Source organism: Macrobrachium rosenbergii, chromosome 3 (assembly GCF_040412425.1).
Source record: "Macrobrachium rosenbergii isolate ZJJX-2024 chromosome 3, ASM4041242v1, whole genome shotgun sequence".
In the NCBI taxonomy this organism is placed as follows: domain Eukaryota; kingdom Metazoa; phylum Arthropoda; class Malacostraca; order Decapoda; family Palaemonidae; genus Macrobrachium; species Macrobrachium rosenbergii.
In genome coordinates this window covers 15270117-15279468 of record NC_089743.1, presented here as the reverse complement: position 1 = coordinate 15279468, position 9352 = coordinate 15270117, and positions in this window count along the sequence as shown.

The window sequence follows — 9352 nt, the reverse complement described above, 5'->3', positions numbered from 1 at the left end:
TTCAAATGCCTGCATTCGTTATACTGCCAGTGCCACCTGAGTGCAATGTGCAGTGGCCCCCCTCCATCAAGATCGATTCCTGATCCCATTCCGGTGCCCGGCCCTGCCCCAGTGCCAGTGCCAGGGTCCCAAATAGATTCCCCTCCTGGGGATCCTACTCTTGATTCACAATCTCTGCAAGTGTCACTTGGGTGTACTAAGCAGTGCCAAGCTCCGTTCGTCCCGGACGACGAGCAAATTCCAAATCAGTTATTAGTGCCTAACCCTGCCTTAGTGCCATTCCAGAGATCCAGTCCAGGTCCCCTCTCTTCCAGCTTGGCTCTGCTACCAATGCCGGTAAGGGAGACAGATCCTTCCAACCACAGCGGAAGCTCACCCAAAGGTGCAGCCTCACAACCCCTGCCTGAGCTGGTCATTCTTACCTGTGAGCCTCTCATGCCTCCCACGACCGCTTCCTTTCTGTCTCAATCCCCTGCAGACATAACAGTGAGTAAGGATTCTTCCATGTCTCAGTTGGCCAATGAACTTAAGGAACTGTGACAGATCATGGCAGAGCTTGTAATAAGGGCCCCTGCATCAGCTGTCAAAGAAGCCGACACTGGTGGCAGTCAGATACCCTCCCCGGGCTCGGTTCCACTGATTCCCTGAGCGAGACAAACCATCAAAGTAAGAGAGGTCTGTGGATAATTCCAGGTAGCTTAAAGGGAGCCCACGAGCTCTCCCTGCACCCATGCCAAACTGGCACAATGCCATCCCTTTTCCCTACAAAGACTTTGGCACCTCTATCCAGAAGAGGATGTTAGGGTCCTTCACTATTCTATTTCCCGTACAACTCTATCCTTTATTCTTTTCCTTTAACATTTCCCTTCTTTACTTTTGATCTTTACTCACATTTATTTTATTATGTGCCAACTGTATAAGTCCTATGACTTTCCTTCCTTGCCTACCGCAGCATGATGCATTTAAAATACGATATGCCGTCGCCATTAGTTATTATTATATGAGTGCCAACTTGGCACAGTGCCATTATCGCAGATATTGGAAGATGATTCTGCCGGGGAGTCGCGCTCTTTAGCTACTTTTGTGGCCTCCTTGGGATAAAGAATGAACCTAGCCATTTCCCATAGGCTAAGGAATGTAATTTCAGCATATGTAATCATCATCTTTTATCAACAATCATTGATTACTCTGAATCTGTCACCTATTCTCTGTGAATCTCCATAATAAATCCCGAGTCTCAGACTCGCGACCTTGTGTTTATAGTGCCAGAATGGCACTAAGCTGTTGCTCAAGTATCGTGGAAGCACCTAACCAAGCCCACGTTTACCTTATTGTAATGCCTCTTCAAGGCACTAACTGCATGTATGCAAAATTCGTAATTGGTTATTATTAAGAATGCATGAAGTATCTCTAGAATTAACTTTGTATTAATTCATTGTTTAAACCATACCATTATGTTGTGAAAAATACTCTGATTAATGCTGTCTTAACATAATAGTAATTTAATGATAAGAATATGTAATTTCTAGCAGCAATTATTTATTCTGTGTTAACATAAAAGTGACAGTGTTGTTTTTCCTCTCGAAATTAATTGCTGTGTAGAAGTTTAAGTTAAATTATAAGGCACCAAAGGGAAATGAGAGAGAAGTAAAGTAAAGTATTTAAGTGAGTTTGCTTACTGGTAATCATTCTCACCCAATCTAGGGTGTGAATGCTAACTTGGTTGGGGAGGTGCAATGAATGGAGCCTCTCTCCAAACCACCTGTGTCTGTTTTTACATCTGTAATGTAATTGAGAAAGAAATATAATTAATTCCAATTGTTTTAATTTCTAGAACTGTGGGTTTCCACTTGCCCCTTCGTAAACTCTCTCCTTCATTCCCCAAAATGGTTAAGCAGAAATAAAATTAATTCCAATTGTTTTAATATCTAAAACCGTGGGTTTCCACTTGCCCCTTCGTAAACTCTCTCCTTCATTCCCCAAAATGGTTAAGCCTAACTCCTCTCTCTGTTAAAAATGACTGCCTTAAGGCCTTGTTCCAGGTGACCTTCTAAGATGCCTTCCTCGACGGGGTCAAGCAAGGCAAGGGAGGAGCCAAAAAAGAGAAAGTTGGCGCCCTGCCTCATCCTGAACCCTCCGTGAGAGTTAACTGATGCCATGCGGTCATTATAGAAAATGTGATGAAGATTGACCTTTGCGCCATCTACAAGAGACGCGATGCGTAATCCCGAAGGTTATTTATAGACGATGCAACAGAAATCGAGAGAGAGAATTGCTTAGAACACCACCCAGGACAGATGTCCTGAACCTTGCCTGGCCCTTGACCCTTCCACGTGTTCGACCCTGAGGCTGGAACCAGTATACTTTGTAGTGGCATTCTAATTCCTTCCTCCATCGCCAGCGCCCTATCGAGCGAGGACACCATCATCTTGGCGAAGGTAATGTACCGGAAGAAGGTTTCTTAGTCAGTTACGATCCCTGTTATTTCTCTGTCTAATTTTCATTTATTTTTCATTGTGTGATCACCTTCAGTAATTTGTGTTGGAGCATTCAGTGTTAACGTAATTACTCATTTAGTGTTGACTGAGTTATTGGGCACCATCTGTGCATTTCCCTCAGTTTCCCTTTGAGCTTCTTATTATTCTTACAAGTAACCGTCTTGCATATTTTGCGGATAGGCCTCAACTGTGGAATCACTTGGTTCCATCCATGTGCAGACCCCCTTCTAACCCCGCTGCGATGTTTCCTTATTATTACTTGCATTCAGTACTTCGTCATTCTTCTGACCTGTGTTGTTATGTAAGTATAATTAGCTAAGAGAACCCTTGAGTTTACGTAATTTTCCCTCACATGAAGAAAGCCTTAAGCCCAGATTTCCCTTGTTTGTCAACGAATTGTCCTAATATTGAGTCAGATGTGTAATAAATATAAAGGAACTCCTGCGTTTATCCGTTACCGTCCAGAATCAATTAAGTATCCCTCGGACATTCGATATATATACATATATTATATATATATATATATATATATATATATATATATATATATATATATATATATATATATATATATATATATATATATATATATATTTATATAGATATTTAGAGAGAGAGAGAGAGAGAGAGAGAGAGAGAGAGAGAGAGAGAGAGAGAGAGAGTTGATCTGTTTCTCATATAATTATTGTCCTCAAGAAAAAAAAAAATTACGGATGCAGTCATGCTTTAAGTGCTTGATGGTTAGATATTAAATTCCTGTGTTGAACCCTTCACCGCTACCTGGCACTCTCATTTAGATTATAACTGATAATAAAGCCTTTCCTTCCAAATAACTGCTTTTCCTTATGTCTATCCAGTACTTTCTTAATAATTTTTTTCTATCCTCAATCTTACCACTTCAGAATTAAGCAATCTTTTCACCCAGTTGTCATCCCTCATTCTTTCTATAAATCTAGACCTTTCATGAAACACAGATCCATCCTGTCACCTACGCAGACCTTTTCATCTTTTAAATATCTTCCCATTTCTCACGCTTTCATTTCTTCTTACGTGCCCCAAGCTTCCATGCTATCAGTCTCGTCTCTCTTTTCCTTATGTGATAATTCGACTTTTACCATACCTATAGCATCTGGATTAACATTCATCTCGTTATCTACCCGATGCATATTTGCCCTCATAGCCGTTCCATTGCTTACGTTCGTTCTAGAAGTCCTTCTTTTCAAAACAATTCCAAATTCTTTCATTGTCATCTGAAAACATCAGTCATTTTGTGTTCCATTCATCGCCTAATTTCTTATTCCACAGGTTTGCATCAAAGTCTAATTCCGTTCTCTGACTTTTTGCATCACTCCATTCTTTGAAAAATGAAAGGTCCATGTAGATGCCAAACAAAAAAAAAAAAAACTTTGGCACACCTTGGCATCCAGTCACTCTCCTGGCTGCATAATCTGAATACACTCACTTCCACCATTGCTCTTAACAGCCTGGGTTCTGCACCATACCTCCTCGACACTCCCCATAACACCATACTGTCGACTCTACCATAAGCTTTTTTATAGGTCCAGGTATGTCATTGCCTTATAAACACACTCTTCTCCTGATCTAAAACACACTGCTGTCCGTTTTTCACACCTGTCATTATCTATATTACTTTCTGAATCAGTGTCCTACCATACACCTTCCCACAAGATTTATTAAAACGTGTCCCAGTTACTCTAATGGCTTTCTCTACTCTGTGTATGTGTGTATAATATATATATATATATATATATATATATATATATATATATATATATATATATATATATATATATATATATATATATATATATATATATATAAAATTCCAGTTGGAGTAAAGTATTGATCGTGATAGGATCAAGAATTTTATCTCGATTACCTTTTTTCACGGAAATGTTTTGCCGCCATGTTAATTAATAACCGTACCTAATACGATAATTGACAGATATCCCGAATCTCTCGCTCTCCCTCTCTCTCTCGTGTACCCTTAATGTATAATCAGTTTGAAAGTAAAAGTATTCTTTCAGGTTAACGTTTTCATGAGAGAGAGAGAGAGTTAAATTTTTTTTTCTTCACTCGAAACAAGCAATAGTTTTTACAGTGGCTGAAGTTTTGGTTTTTAAGATGTATTACTCATTAACAGTACCTTGCGTTGATCAGTAGTTGTGTCAGTATAGTAAGAAACCTGGTCTCGATGGTTTATTGCAATGACCCTGTGACACACTCAACACACAAAATAACAAGACTTATGGGAGACATTTCCAATACGCTGTAACCACTTAAAACACTGAGTACAGTAAACAATATAGTTATTCATATTTCACTGTTCACGTCGCAGTTGTACAATATCATCAAATCTCGGACGTGCAAGTCTGGAGAACTCGTTGTTGTGGTTTACGGTGGGTATTCAATTCTAAATATATATTTTTCCTGACTGACATTGCTTGGAGAATATGTTCATCTCTCTCTCTCTCTCTCTCTCTCTCTCTCTCTCTCTCTCTCTCTCTCTCTCTCTGTGTGTGTGTGTGTGTGTTTGTGTGTTTGTAAATGTTTCCTCTTGGGGATATGTTGTACCATTAGAGATGCGTTGTTTTAATGCTTTAATTAGCCCAAAGGTGAGGAGAGCAAGCAATTTATTTCGACACGCGCTGTATAATTCTTCGATAATTCCACTCCCCTGGATATTTCTTGCAAACAAAGCACTTGGATCCAACAGCGTGATCCTAAGTACAGATTTCCAGCAGTAATGGAGAGAGAGAGAGAGAGAGAGAGAGAGAGAGAGAGAGAGAGAGAGAGAGAGATCTTCATGAACGGCGGCTTGGGTTTGAAGATTTTCTTTTCCACTATGCTGTTGATGCATCAAGAGCAGGAATTTTTTAGAAAATTTTGCGATAGGGCGTAGTATTAAGTGAGATTAATAACTGAATAGAGGGAGAATTGTTGCCATTATAGGCGATTGGAATACAACATTGTTAGTTTACTGTACCTTAAAATAATAGATATGGAGTAGTAAGGAATTATATTAGTTTCGCAATTAGAATTTGGTTTGGCAAATAATAGTGTAAGCAGTAAAAATTGTGAGGTTTTGGAATATGGTGAAACTCTTAAGGTAGTGATAGGTAAGAGTTTTTTTTAACAGTGTTCCAGGTTGCAGTTGTTAATCTTGTCACAGACCAGAGCTGTGGTGGCAAGTCACTAAACACAGGGAATACCAATTAAGTTTTGGGGATGATCTCTGAATGATTATGTAAACAAGTGATATACAGTATATAACACGGTGAGGTTAAGAAAACAGGTAATTGGATCACAGCAAAATGAAGTATACCCATGTGCTTTAACTGTTAGGGCAACAGCTCATTCAGAACATTTCACTCACAAAGGGAAAATTCTTTTTCGTCTCGAAGTTAGCTCGGATTAAAAAAGTTAAATTTGGTCTGCATTTTACCGCTGACTGATTTATTTATGAAATTTCGGATGTCAAGCCAAGCACTGAGGCACTTTCAGCCAGTTAGCACCTAAGACAGACAAGAGGGAGTCTGAGTGGTTGGACGGCAAGATGAAGAGATCCAGGAAATAAAGCAAATGTAGTTCAAAGGCCTAAAGGTAGAACTGAGAGAAAACCCTACTAATGTGCTAAGCAATGGCACTTAGAGGTGTGGGACAGCATGGCTGAAGAAAGGAGTAGGGAATGGAGTAAAAGGCTAAAAAGCAGATGCAGCTAGGGGCTTCAATGATTATTGAAAACGATTTCGGGGAAATACAGATGAGGTGCTAGTTTTTGAAACGTGTTCATGATTGTCGTGTAAAGATATCGGCATGATGGAAAATTTTGGTAAGGACAGTTAATTGAAATTACAAGAAAAGTTTCATCTCAACGTAGAATGCAACTATTTAATGTTTTTAATATGATTCGCAATATTCAGTAGTATGGAGTAAGAAAGATTAGTCATTAGCTCGGTGTTTGTTCATGTTCACGTATTTGAAATTGAATGTTCTGAATTGTGCATATGGGCAACAGAGGTGTTGTGAAAGGTATTACAGAAGTTCTTGACAAATATAGACGTTTTACTGGGATGCTTTTAGAAGTTGATACAAGTTGTTGTTGGACGGAAGAGAAACTTAGTGAATTACTATACGGAGGAGAATCGAATTTGTGTTGTGATCATAGGAACGCTTTGAGTCTGTTGTTAATAAAAAAAAAAAAAGTAAAAAATGCGCCGGTTTCTTCGGCGCAATCGAGTTTTCTGTACGGCGTATAATCAAAGCCACCGAAAATAGATCTATCTGTTTGTGGTCTCGGTGCAATGCTGTATGAGCCGCGGCCCATGAAACTTTAAACATGGCCAGGTGGTGGCCTGTCCTGTATAGTTGCCAGATTCACGATTATGGCTAGCTTAAATGTTAAATAAAATAAAAACTACTGAGGCTAGAGGGCTGCAATTTGATATGTTAAATGACTGGGTGGTGGATGATCAACATACCAATTTGATCTGTCTAGACTCAGTAGTTTTTAAGATCTGAGGACGGACAGACAAAACCGGCACAATAGTTTTCTTTTACAGAGAAACAAAAAGACCCTGCCATACCCAAAATTGGAACACTAACCAAGGGTGGGAAACGTCCATAATACAACTAGTGAATGGGAGAGAGATAACACAGACAGACTTGGCCAAGCCTATGCATGCTGGTGTGATGTTTTTAGTTTTGATTACCCTTACTTAAAATTTTCCCAGAGGTTGCTAATAATTTTGAAAGAGGATTTTAGAAGTTTCTTGAGTGTATTGATTGCCGATTTCAAAAACAAGATATGCTTGGTTGGTTAATAAATTGATTTGTGAATAATGATTTATTACGACTGTGGCCATTGACGCCTTAAACAAACACATGATGGTTAGAGGGGAATATATATAAATTCGTCTTCATGTGACATTCACTCATCTGTTTACTCTGTATAAATATTGACACACTTTACGTCCATGAAATTATATGTAAAAAAACTGTCTGTAAATTATATATCCTTAAGAATGGCAGCGACCTCCAAGTCTCCCTTAATTCCACGTTCACAAGGCACCTGGAGGAGAGACGACTTCTCTGGTCCTCAAGTCCGAAATTCATAGCTAGCAATTGCTGCACAAGTAAAAGCTTTTTAGGAAGCGAAGAGAATTTTTGTTGAGACTAGAATCAGCAGCTTGAAAATGTCATTAAAAGGGGATAGAGACAAGAAAATAGCCTGAGGTGGTCATATTATTTACAGGGAAATGAGATGTTCTTATACTGAATATCCCTACCTTGTGCTTTTGCCATACCGTAACCAACTTGTGGAAATTTTACGAATAAGAGCATAAGACTCTCCAAAAAGTTGATTTGAAAGGATTTTCAGATGTGAACATGAAGCAGAACCCTAGAAGTTCTTACATACACGAATTCACGTTGGATGTCTGAGAATTAGAATATAAGAAAGCAAGGAAAGATTTTGGAAAGGCAAAAGAGTTTGGGTTTAGTCTGAAAGCAATAGATCCATCAAGTAACCAACCTGAAATGATAATTTAGGGGATATTTTGTCCAAATTAGTTCTGGACAGTAGTTACCCTGAATCGACGAGCTTGTCAGTGTGTTGTTGATTCTGATTGGTTTGGAATTTCTAGGAAGTTTGAAAACCTTTGAAGTTATAAGACTTGTTAGAACTAATGTGCAGCAAAACACAAAGAGTTGGTAGACGTGCTTTGAGATACCAACGCCTAAGTCTTTTAAAACGTCGTAGAGGAAAATGAGATTATGATTGGAGACACGAACAACAGCCGGAAAAGCACTGCTTTTCCAGAGGAGTGCAAGGAGGAAGGCATGTAAGTGAATACTAAACATTGAAGTGTGGCCGCCCTCACCCCAGCAGAAGTAATTGAAATTCTTTGTAACCCAAAGAAATTTTGCTTCGTGAATGAAGTGAAAGGATAAGAAATTGTAGGCTTACTAGTATTTATTTAAAACACGCGCATGTATGTATACTCACAAGTTTATATATTTACTAAATTCTCGTTTTATATATGTATGTATGTATGTATATATATGTATGTATGTATATATATATATATATATATATATATATATATATATATATATATATATATATATATATATACATGAAAGAGTAAATATTCAAATGCAAAACGCCAGGTCCTTTTTTATCTTAACAGATGTTGTTTTTTTTTTCTGAGAAGAGTTATTATCCTCGTTCTTCGATGCCTTTCGGTTGACGGTTTATTCTGGGCTTAGTGACCAAACGACCTGGATGATAACAAAGAAAAAAAATGAGTTCAGTGTCCCTCCAGTGAGAAGGGAAACTTTGATGTGTAAAATGGGAGTTTCTCTCAAATATCGGTGTCATTGTCATTAGTATTAGAATTTTATTTGCTTACAACAACCGCAGTATTTCTGATAGAAGATTTGTTTTATTATTGGCTACATAAGCAAAGAGAAAACCATGAGGTAAAATTGTATTTATAGATACACACCTTTCGGTGTGAAAGCGGCACAGAGAGAGAGAGAGAGAGAGAGAGAGAGAGAGAGAGAGAGAGAGAGAGAGAGAGAGAGAGCCCGACCCACTTGAGTTCTCTAAGGTAACGAAGATTAGAAGACATAAAACGTGATTATGGATGACATTCACATGCAAATGGAGGTGTCCAGCTTACCTCCTTCGTATGAGTTGACTCGTCATAACTCGACGTTTTTGCCAGTTTAATATCTGGAAGATTGTGTATGCTGGTGTGTCCGAGTGTGGAATCGTATGTGCGCGCCTTGGTGGGCCCGACCCAGACGTCATTTAAAGTCACTGGACA